The sequence below is a fragment of the Rhincodon typus genome, chromosome 5, assembly GCF_021869965.1.
Source record: "Rhincodon typus isolate 14 chromosome 5, sRhiTyp1.1, whole genome shotgun sequence".
In the NCBI taxonomy this organism is placed as follows: domain Eukaryota; kingdom Metazoa; phylum Chordata; class Chondrichthyes; order Orectolobiformes; family Rhincodontidae; genus Rhincodon; species Rhincodon typus.
In genome coordinates this window covers 49130382-49142515 of record NC_063336.1, presented here as the reverse complement: position 1 = coordinate 49142515, position 12134 = coordinate 49130382, and the positions used below count along the sequence as shown (strand labels likewise).

Sequence of the window (12134 nt, the reverse complement as noted above, 5' to 3'; positions counted from 1 at the left end):
CACCTGGAGGTATGAATCTAGGCACTCTATAAAGGCACTCTATAAAATCCAAAATTATTGCGTGATACATATTCAAACATCACAGTTTTTTTTAAGTGCCTACTCAATTTATTTCAATTATCAGTAGCCAGAAAGTTTAAATAAGTCTTTTGATTCTTTGAGCAGCAATTTTACCACTATGAGTCAGGGCATCATGGGTTGAAGATACACATCAGGACTTGAACATGAGGACTAGGTTGACACCAAGGCAGAGCAAAGATGTTGAGTTTTTAAGAGGTGTTATCTTTCAAATGAGTCATTAAACATCCACAGTTAGCTCTTGAACTGAGCATCAAAGAGTCAATGGTACTATTTGAAGAATACCAGGGCTATGTAACATTTTTCCTTCACACTACCAAAAGTAGGTTATCCAGTTATTTGTTCATTTGCTGTATTAGATATCTTGCTTCATGCAAACTGTTTACCATATCTGCCCAGATAACAACTGCAACTATATTTTAAAAATTAAATGAAATAGTTCAGGAGTCTGTAGGGATATAAATAATGCTACATAAATGCAATCATATTATTTCTATATCCTTAAATTTTGGTAAATAAGTACAAATTAAAATCAGAGATATAAAAAATAGTTCAAAAGTCACACTTTTCTTATCATAAGGATGGATGGGAATTGCAAATTGTTAACTAACTTAATTTAAAGTGAACAATGACATTTTTTCTGAAGAGGTTATATTGGACTCAATATGTAAGCTATCTTTCTCTCTCCACAGATTCCACCAGACTCACCTAATTTCTCAAGCACCTTTTCTTATTTCAAATCTCCAGCATCCAAAGTTTTTTGTTGTTTTTGATTCAATTTGCAGCATGTGAACAAAAAATAACACATGGCTTTGGAATTGTTGACGTGAAGAGAAGGACATGACTAATCTGTGATTATAGAATGCAATTTTTATTTTTATATTAAAAATCAAAACATATTACTTTTGATTTCAAAAATTCATTGTTTTTAAAAGGTCAAAAATCATACGACACCAGGTTATAGTCCAACAGATTTATTATAAAAGATCAAAGGGTAATAGAACTGATGGGAATGTATTGAACAAACCTAAGATGACTGTTTGCTCAACACATTCAGATCAGTTCTATGACCCTTTGATCTTTTGTTTTTAAATTCTGTATCTGATGCCACCTCTCTCACTGACACATGAAGGAGGAGCAAGACTCCGAAAGGTTGTGTCTTCAAATAAACCTGTTGGATTATAACCTGATGTCGTGTGATTTTTGATCTTGTCAACACCAGTCCAACACCAGCATCTCCACATAATTTTTATAAATATCAATTTACCAAAGTGATCCTTAGAAGCACAAACTTTAAGCAAAATACAATGGTGGTGCTGATTTATATCCATGTGGCTGAGAAACATTTGGTCTTAGAAAGGTTCAGATGGAAATAAATTTAACGAAAATTGACTGCTTTAGTTCTAAAAATTTTGAAATTCAGCAGAAAACAAACATGAAGTAAAACAACTATTTGATTGTTCTGTTTACCTTATCCAAAATTTGAATGCGATATTCAACTTTAAGCATGTTGCTTGTTTGTATAAAGTCATTTTAAATACCATAAATTGGATGCAGTGAGCGGAGAATCTACAACTTCCTCAGCTAACATACACTTTTATGTCTGTTAGTTCATTGATAAATATTTGAAATAATTGAAAAAAGTCTTTGTTTGTGCTCCTACAAGCACCTGTTAATGATATATTCCACTGAGTTAACAACAAGGCTTCGGGCCACAGCAGTAATGTACTTACCTCTGGTCAGGAGACTTAGGTTCAAGTCCTGCCTGCTCCAGAGGCATATAATAATATCTCTGAAAAGGCTGATTATAAAGTATATAAGAAGAATGCTTGAATACTTTGATGGTGCAGTGATAGCATCCCTAACTCTAATCCAAAAGTCCCAGGTTCAAGTCCCAGCTGTTTCATAAGTATGCAACTGCACCTCTGAACAATATCTAAGGAGAACACTGCTTAAAATGGTCTTTACACATTTTTCCTCAAGTGTATTTACATGTTACTTGTGCTTCTGCCAGCACTAAATTAAAGATCACATTTAATGGGAAACCTGGTAAATTACCTTTTTCTTGCTAAGTTTGAGAGTGCCTCATTTAATAAAGATAGAAGAATTAGGGTAAAAGTTTTGTTTCTGTGCTTCCAATGCACATTAGATATAACCATCACAAAAACTTGACTGAAAACCTTATTTGAGCATGTGAAACTTCACAATATGCCCTCCTGATGTGATCTGGAGCACAAAATTGATTTTTAATACTATAGAATTAAAAGATGTAAGACGACTTAAGTCGAGATGGATTGCTTGCTGTAGTAACTTAAAACAAATGCAGAAGTCAATGAGTGGTCAAAGCTGTACCCTGGTTTTGTTTGGTAAAGATTAATTTGGGATGCATAGTGGATTATGTTCTTCAAGAGAGTAAATTAAAACATATAGCACTTATGTTTGCTTTTCATCTTTAATGGAACTAGAAGATGTGAAATTTGTAAATTATGCAAATTCTAAGCATAACTTCCTACATTTACACATAAGAGTTACTGAACTCTTTTGGTTTGTCTTAACCACTGTACCAAGCTGTTGAGAAATTAGAAGTCTGGAGAGGTACAACCTAAACTTGGAATCAACCATTTGAAAAAAATTCAACCTTGGCTGGTAGAATTTGTTGAGTATCAACACTTATTAAAAAGTATTAACAGAGAAGTATCACAAGTATGTGAGACAATGAAATATAAGCAAGACTTCTAATAGGGAGGTAATGTAATAATGCTTTACAAATTTGTTTCAAAAATAACAAATTGTTAGTTTCAAAACCCACATGCCAACAAGTCAAGTGCCAATGTACAACTGCCTGAATAGCACACGACACCAGATAATTAGCCCAATAAATTCCTTAAGATGGCTTTGCAAGTCAATCAGATCATATTGACAAACACTGTCTGTTTATTCCAGACTGAAACACTATATTCCAAGGATTACATGTTTGTACACCTTAATCCTAACTCTAATGTTCAAGTTCATAGATCAAAAAGGTACCTACGTGGCTGTCTCTGAGGGAGAGTCTCTCATCTCTGCAAAGTAACTGTCTGAAAGACTTAGTATTTGGCTTGTTTATCTTGGAGATCAAACACTATTTAGAAAGAATTTGCCTTGAGAGATTAAATGAACACAATATAAAGGCCACAATAGAATGTATAAGACTGCTTTTGTTTTTAAAGTATTTTAACATCATAAAGTGTACTTGCAATTCTGAAGGCATGATCTCCTGTCTCCATCTGCTTTGCCAGTCAAAGGCCCTTTACTCGTCCATTTCTGTCTTGCCAGTCAAAGGCCCTTTATTCCTCCATTTCAAACTTAAGCTAATAAAATGTTCATTCAAAGAAAAGTACACACAATTTTTAATTCTCGGTACTTTTACCCCGCATTTCTTACAGCAATACCCAGTAAATTAATCCATAATTCCTGTAGACTCTAGCCCAATCCATGATGATTAACAAAACTATATCACAAGGCACTTCAGAAGCAAAAGGTGATTAACAAGTAGTTAAAAGCAGTACTAAATATTTGAATGAATAGATTAGTTCAGAGAATGACATTGAAGGTGGCGAAGAACGGCAGGGTAGAAGACAGTGCAAATCTAAAACTGCTGAAAGCTCTGCCACCGCAAACGAAATTGAAAAGAGAATAATAAGGACATAGTCAGAATTCAAGCAACTGAATTGAAAGGATAAAAATACTAGTATTTATGCACAGTCTTTTAAAACCTCAGGACATTCCAAAATACCTTATAGCCAAATAAGGTACCTTGAATTGTAGTGACTACTGTATAATGTTGGAAATAAGGAAGCCAACTTAATACAACATACAGTATGTCTCAAACATCAGTTCCACAGTGATAAAGCTAAATACTGCATATGATGGAAATTCAAAATAAAAATGTGCTGTAAACACTTAGCCAGGTTTGGTATAATCTATGAAGAAAAACTTACGTTTTATTTCAAATTGTTCTGGGTTCTGAAGAGTCACATTCACTTGAAATATTTTTTCCTCTACACAGATGTTGCCAGGCCTGCTGAATATTTCTAACACTGTTTGACTTTGTAGGTTTTAGTAATGTTGGATGAAGTATATTAGCCAGGATGCTAGAGAAAAGTCCCTCAACTCTTCAAGATAATGCCATTAGATCCAGTACACGCACCGAGGAGGGCGTGCAGAGCCTTAGTTTAACACTTCATCCCAAAGATAGCGCCTGCGTCAGTCTAACACTGTCTCTATACTGTATTGGAGTGGTAGTCCTCCCAATGGGACACAATTTTGTCAACTTTGACTAATTATGCCATTATTTGGCCATGATTTGCATTTTATAAGTTGTTGGTTAAACCCTCTTTTCTAATTTCGTGTTTTGTTATGCTCATTCACTTTCTTGCATTTCACCCAGCTGGTGTGAATTATAGCTGTGAACAGTGAGTCACTATGGAAGATATGTAACACAGCATGTTTACGTTGGATGGTGAATAAGTCTTTTGAGGCTTCAGTGGATCAGCAGGTACTATTTCCAAAAAAAAACCGAAGACTTTCATACGTCTTGAAAACATTTAAGATGTTTAACTAATCTTATTTATGTAATATATACTGCTTGAAAGAATACAAAGACAGTGCCACTCTCATTTTAATGAAACCAGCCTGCGAAATCAGGCTGCCCCCACGGACGTGTGGAACGCGCAATTCACAAAGATTAGATCTGGTCGGCAAGAAGCTTTTAGGTGCTGTAATATTTTCCGACCTTTCACCATCAAGTGCTGGGGATGCAACCGAGCGTTTCATCACAATGTTATCAGTAACAACAATGCTGATGAGTCACCAGTTGGTTACTGAGTGGCGGAAACCAGTGATCAGCTCTGACCTCCCTCGGTTTTGTACAGTCACGGTTGATGAATTGATTGCGCGGGTGGCAGGCACATGGGCTCCCGCTGCCCTTCGATCACGGGTGATGGGGGAGGGAAGGGGGGGAGATGGCGATCGCCAGCTCGCTGTTTCCGAACGCTCAGCTCCTGCAACAATGCGCTTACAACGCTGCCAACAATGACTGCAACACCGCGTTCCATCCGCTGACCCAGCCCTCCAATCAGCACAGGGACCCGCGCCTCGCGGGCCTTATTGGTTCCACTAAGCCAGGCTCAGAGGCCAGTGGTCGCTGCTGAATGGCAATGGCGGCCTGTCAATCAAAGCGGCCACCGGCCGGTAAGTGGGTTGCGATGATTCAGTGGGAGTTTGAGCTGAGGGGAGGGGGAGGAGGAGGAGCAGGCGTCACGTTTTGGTCTGTGCGCAGGTGAGTCAGCAGCAAGGCAGGACTCCTGAAAGTGCTGACGCGCGGTCACCGCACGCACAGAGACAGACAAACTGCGGGAGCAACTCAACACAGCGTACAAATAACTGATTTACACACAACTCGACTGGCAAGCAGCAAACCGCTCGCTCTTTATCACGGCTTTGAGTGATTGCTTTTAAAACCACAGATTAGTAAACAATACGACACTCAGTTGTGCAAAAGGCGATTATCTCCACCCTTGTGTACATCTATATGACCGTTTTCAAAACAATTATTTAGTTGAGAGCTTTTCAAGTGTCCGTTCAAGCTCTCTTTTCCAAGACAATGGGTGTGTAATATTTTATAGGTAATACACAATACAGATAATTGCCATCGGTCCATCGCTATGTATGACTCCGAGGAATCCAATAAAACACAAATCGTGAACTTAGTCCACAAATCTTCGTAGAAACGAAAAACGACCTTTTGGGATATTGTGTATTTTATGTGAAACAATCAGCCATTCGTATTACAATTAGAGGCATAAATGCTTAGATTTCGAGTTTTAAAAATATAACTTTCCAGAAGTGTACCTGACACATTGTCACATGTTGAAATAAAATAGATAAGCAAGAAGGAGTTTCAGTTTCGATCTACAGAAGGTATTCTTAGCTCATTATTCAATGCACCTTCGGGCACATTTTTAAAATTTTTGCAGTTATAAGGTCTATTCCGGTGGAGTGGGTAAGTGGAGAATAACATTGTCCAGGATTGCCAAACATTGACACAGTAGCATAAGGATTTATTTTACAAAACGCTGCCATTCTTAAATAAAAACAGAAACCGCTATATATACACAAGTGAAGTCGATGTCTGCAGGAGAAACAGCATCAGAGGAGCAGGAAGGCTGACGTTTCGGGCCTAGACCCTTCTTCAGAAATCCGTCAGCCTTCCGGCTCCTCTGATGCTGCTTGGCCTGCTGTGTTCATCCAGCTCTACACCTTGTTATCTCAGATTCTCCAGCACCTGCAGTTCCTACTATCTCTGCAGCAGAAAGACAGGTTTATCGTTGGACCCGAATATCAGAAACGTTATCCCTAACAATCTCAATGTTTCTTGTTCACACATTAGCTTACCTGTAGATATGATCTGCTGCCCCTTTAATGTTGCCAAATTTCTTCATTTTTGTTTAGAATGCTGTTAGATTTAAAACATAAACTGGGCATTTGTTTTATATTAAATATCCACTTCTGGTCATTCCAGAATTAATCTTTTCTGGAGGTTTTTGTAATGTTAACATATAAATTAAAATGCAACCTTTCCATCTACTGCTTCTGTGCAAAAGTCTATTGTCATAAAATGTTGGTAAAACTAATGCAATTACTGGAATCATATTTGGCACCAATGTATTGGATACTAGGGTTTATGATTTTTTTAAAAGCGAGATTCATGAATTAATGGTGAGCACTCTTAGTTGAACCAGAAAATCAATATGCAGCATATTCTGTTCTAGTTGCCTCATTCTGAACATATCCGCCAAAAAATAGGGAAACGTGGAGAGCAAATTGCTGTTAATCTTAAGATTTAGATCACATAACCGAGCAATTCCATTCATTGACATAGCCTTGCCCCTTCTGTGTCTCATCTTGGCACAATAATAGCTATATGAATTCAGACGTTACCTATTCCAGTTGGCTTGTCGCGGTGAATTCTGAAATTTATTTTGGTATCTACTGCCTAAATATCTCAATTGTCTGGTATATTGCCTCGGTCTAAGTTTTAAGCAATGTCAAATTTTTATTTAAGAGTTATCTTGGATAGGGGCTAGTTTGGACCATGGCCGTATTGGTCCTATTCTACAACACTGGAACCTTGGCCAAGACCATGGAGGACGCCAGAAGCTTGGACTGTAAACAATCCAGACTCAAGATATTACCCAAAGTCATACTTACTCTTCCACTACCTCCTAATTACATAAAGGACACAAAAAAACGCCCTTCTTTGTAGAGAATTTTTATTTATTTGGTGTCATACAGTTTCAAAATTGTATTCTCCAGCGTCATCTCAAATCTAGGTTGATAGCGGCAAGATGACAGCACCAGGTCATTTACACATTGCTATTCTTGTCAATGTATCTCTAGCTCCACAAGGGCGCATAAACAAGAATACAGCGAGTTCTTTTGTCAGAATGGCGATATTTCATTCAACAACTACACTGAGTGCATGGAAAATTGTAGTAAGCCCGTACATTAGAAGCTCTAATTATGATTAAAAGAGTCCTGGCAGGACATTCCCGAAAAAAAATATCCGGCTCTATATGTATACATTTTAAGCTTAGATTTTGCTATCGTCACTGTTAAACAGCAAATGCAGGAAACAAATAGCCACAATAGTTGTTCAAGGTGCTGATGCTATTATGAGAATAAGCTCTAGCTCGTGGAGCATTTGCAAAAACCCAGGCATTTTTAAGATGGTTCAAGTTGCAACGAAAGTATGCAAGCAGCTAGCCAGAGCGCTCTGAAATGATCTCGGTCGCGCACTCAGCAATACATATATTTTCATTGACAAAATTGGATACCGCGTAATCTCTTTGAGCTATTCCAGATATGGTCACTCTCCTAATTCTATAAACTGAATCGACTTAGCAATCGCGATCTTTACTCAACGCCACTGTTAAGAGGAACAAATAAAATCAGTTACAGAGATAAACAATCCTTTTCGTGTAAACATGGTCATCATTGCGTTAAGACTTCCGAACACATTTGCTGTTTATATATACAAAGAATACATTGTCACAGACACTGCATTTCAGGCTTGTTTCTTGTATTATGCAGGCACCGATAGTAAAGAACATGAAAACATACTCGATATTATTCACAACTGCACAAAGAAACTGCCAACATTTGTCTAGTTGTTGCCATTACCAAACATATTGAATGCGTATTCGTGCAAAATGCTTGCATGTTCACAACACGATGCTTTGAGGTGTGATTTGCAACAAGCAAACCTCTGAAAGACAAAACATGAACAAGATCCGTGCAGAATGCCATTGTATTGGCAGAATCTGGAGCAACATGCCAAGGCGGTAGGCTTTTAATGCCTTTTTCTGCTGCCGTTTAGAGCTCGGTCAAGGCCTCGGCTCGGACTGTGCTCCAATTTTACTCAGCATGTCCGCATCGTGACAGCTCGAACCAACAAGCAGCAACCATGCTTGTCAGTACGGCTGGTTTGCCTCCTCTCTTTCTACAACAAATCACATCAGCACGGCCACTTGTATCACAGAGGTCACGAACATTCCCCTCTTACCCACAACCGTCCCTCCCAACCACATTTAAAAAATAAACAGATTGCATTCTCCTTACCGGTTAACTTTCGACTATGTTCAAGCCAGCTCCAAGTTCAATACAAATACCTCATGATCCTGTGCGCCAAGTGCTTTCCAAAACGAGCCTGGGCACCGGCGGAGGGAGCGGAGCTGAGGTGAATCAAGCGCGGCTGCTGGCTTGTTTTGAATGTGTGTGTGGGGTGGGGAGAAAGAAAGAGCGAGCGGCGTGTTTTTGACTTATGTTTTCCAATAGGTTAGTTGCCTCTCTCTTTCTCCACAACGTGGACGTGAAGAGCTTGCAATCTTGAACTGTACACAGAGAGTGAGACAGAGAGCACGAAGCGAGCCCCCCACCCTGCGCCGTGCAACGCCGCCACTCCTCCTCCCTCTCTCACTCACTCTCACTTGGTTTCATTTCTTGTTGACATTCAGCTGCTGCTGACGCTGTGTGTGTGTGTGTGTGTGAGTGAGAGAGAATGACGCACGCGCCGCCGCTGCAAACCCCGGGAACGCTCCAGGGGAATGTCGAATATACGACTCCTGCTCGCGATCCGTGCGCGCGCGCGCGCGCCCGGCCACCGGCGCGCTCTCCCGCCCATTCTCATTCCCTTCCATCACCAACAAAACCCACAGCCCCTCCCCCAGACCCCCCCCCCTCCCCACCCCGCTCCATCGTCCGCGCCGCGGGCTCTTCGTGCACGCCCCTCCAATTCCGAAGATTTTGTGACCTGGTACGCATGCGTGCATTCCGCTCCGCTTCGTCGGGATTCCATCACTCGCTGTCCGCCGGGCGCATGTGCGGTGGTTTCTGTTTCTGACTGGCGCACGCGCGTTCGTCGTGGCGTGGTGGCGGGGTGACTTGGGGTCGGGGGGATGGTGAAGAGGGCGCGCGTCGCGTCAGTGCACGCATTACTTCTTTCTCGTGCTCGTTTCCCTTTGAGTGATTGACAGTCTCTTTCTCCCTTAACCAACCCCCTAGCCCATCGCATTCATTCTGCTCAGGCATGCACTCTCGCAGCGTGGAAGTGCTGCCGCAACCTGCAAACAAAAATCTCCTAAATGCTTTATTCCCTCCCCTTGCTATGTTCCACTCTGCTTGACATAAAGTGCTTGCAAAAACATAATGCACTATGTGCTGTTAATCTATTGCTTCGTTTATTATTTGGAAACTATATACTTTAATGCATTCTTCATATCACCACTTGCGAATACAATCTGAACGCTTCACAGTCACATTGTTTTCAGTCGCACCTTGCGCGGCCAGGGAATAAACAATCGGTTGCGTATAGTGGGTTAACAGTACTTCACAAACCCCTTACACAGACTTGTCAATGAAATTCGGTATTAGTTTTAACTAATTCGTTGCGAAAAACCAATTTGATCATCATAATTAGTGCGTAAGCAAATGATCGACTGCAAAATTCTGGCTGATGTGCATCGAATATGAAATTAAGTTTTCTAATAAAATTAAGTTTCGGGCGGTGAAACCAACAATTCGTTTGTGATCAACGATTTTTTTTAACAAAGATATCGATTCATTTGTCATATTTCTACCTAAGCAGTGGAAGTGCTTGCTTTGAGTTTGTACCGGGTTTGAGCAACAGTATAATAAAGCTCATCTTTTTTAAAGTCCATAAACTTCAACCTCGGGATTAGGGTACTGTAGAAATCCTAGAGTGGGCGCGTTTATTCTCCTCAGTGACCTTTACAGTGGAAAATGTTACAGTGTTCAGTGCGGGGTATGTTTGATATCAAGAAAACATTTTCTCATTCACGGTACCCACACGATGATTTGTGTGTGGTTGCCTGGTAAACTATGTCTTGCATGTTATTTTAAAGAAACTGCCAAGACTCTAGCCACACAAAAATAATCAAATAAATTTAACTGCGAAGGGTCAAAAATTGGATAAGTATTAGCCGGAAAACTACAAAAGTAAAGCAAAAGTTTGCTTTTACAACATATGCAGATTTGATTATGATGGCTTTTAAATCACCACTTAGGTATGTTACCAACGTATTATCAACATTTCTCAGATGGATAAACTAGTGTAGTAAAGAGCTGTATAGTCTCAGATTACAAACCCCAAATTATGCTGAGTCACTTTATGCCACATAGTACCAAGCCATGACAGGGCTTCAGGGCTGGGAAAGTGGAAAGCAACCAGAGTTAATCAGACTCTGTCATAATTCCCGCTAAAATGGACATATGGGAATATCAAATGAAAATTAACTTAATAAATGCTTTCAGGAGAGGAGAAGGAAAAGGCAGGGATTAAGAGGGAAGAAAATTGTTCTAATGATAAAGGGACATCATGAGTTCTATAAATAAGGAAATTTTTAAAACAGAATTTATATCAGCAGAAATCACTATTCTTTGTTGTTTACAAACAATGTTGCCCATGGAGAAACAAAGTATTTGAAATCTCCCAATATCATAGTTTTAATAAATTGATTGTGTGTTGATAAAATATAACATGCGCATAAAATTAAGGGGAAATTCAGAGGTTCCACACTGTCATTGGGGAAGTATATTTAAATGGCAGTTCAAGTCAGAAAACTTTAGCCCAAGCTCTCCAACTCATCTTGCTTGATGCCACAGCATGCAGACATTAAGTTTACCTTTGCTTTTTAAATTATGTTTTAGACTGAAGTGGACAATCTTTAGTTTTCCTTTTTTAGGATTCCTTTTAAGACAAAGTGCTTGAAAGCATTAAGTCATTGGTATAATTTTAGCAAATATTTCAGAACATTACTATTTACAACTGCAAAATGCTACTTATTTTCTATCTTTTCAATCTACTAGTTTTGCTGAAAATCCAGAAATTAATGCAAATTTGCAGTATAATACCAATTTACATGAACTTACAAGTTCAATTTTAATATTCTTTCCTGATAATTCAGTCATCAAACTCCTGACATTACCTTATAACCCTTCATTAACCAACTTCCAGGAACTGGATATTTCTCTTGTACCTTGATAACTAGGACTGAACACAATATTTAACCTACACCTGGTTAGAACATCATACAGCTTCAGCATCATGATCTCAAACTTAAATTCTGCCAAGATCATGGCATTCTGTTTGTTTTCATTGCTGGTCCACAATGACTGAATATAGACAATTTGTCTTTATACTCAGATACAGAGCTGTTTCAAAATTTCTCCTCTCTTAGTTTAATAGTATTTTTTAAAGTAAATTTTTTTTGTCTTTCCAATGCAGAAGACTTTCAAGAGAAGGTCTTTCTGTAATTCCTTAGCTGCTTTGTTAGAATGTATTGACCTTCCTAATTTAATATCTTCTGCTAAATTAACAATTTATTTCTGCTCTGAATCCAAATTATTTATAAGTATCTAAAGCAATTTGTAGTGCAGCGCCAAATGTTTCAATTGCAGTTCAGGATGATCAACAAATGCTGGACCTGCCAGCAAGA

General features: G+C 39.1%; 1 protein-coding gene across 1 annotated transcript in view; it reads right to left on the bottom strand.

Annotated features, from left to right (window-relative positions):
- bach2b (BTB and CNC homology 1, basic leucine zipper transcription factor 2b) overlaps positions 1-9227 on the bottom strand; it is a 242504-nt gene extending 233277 nt beyond the window's left edge. The window contains exon 1 of the mRNA XM_048597425.1: positions 8740-9227. The gene's annotated coding sequence lies outside the window, so the exon portion shown is untranslated. The remainder of the gene's footprint in view (positions 1-8739) is intronic.
- Between the last annotated feature and the right edge of the window lie 2907 nt (positions 9228-12134).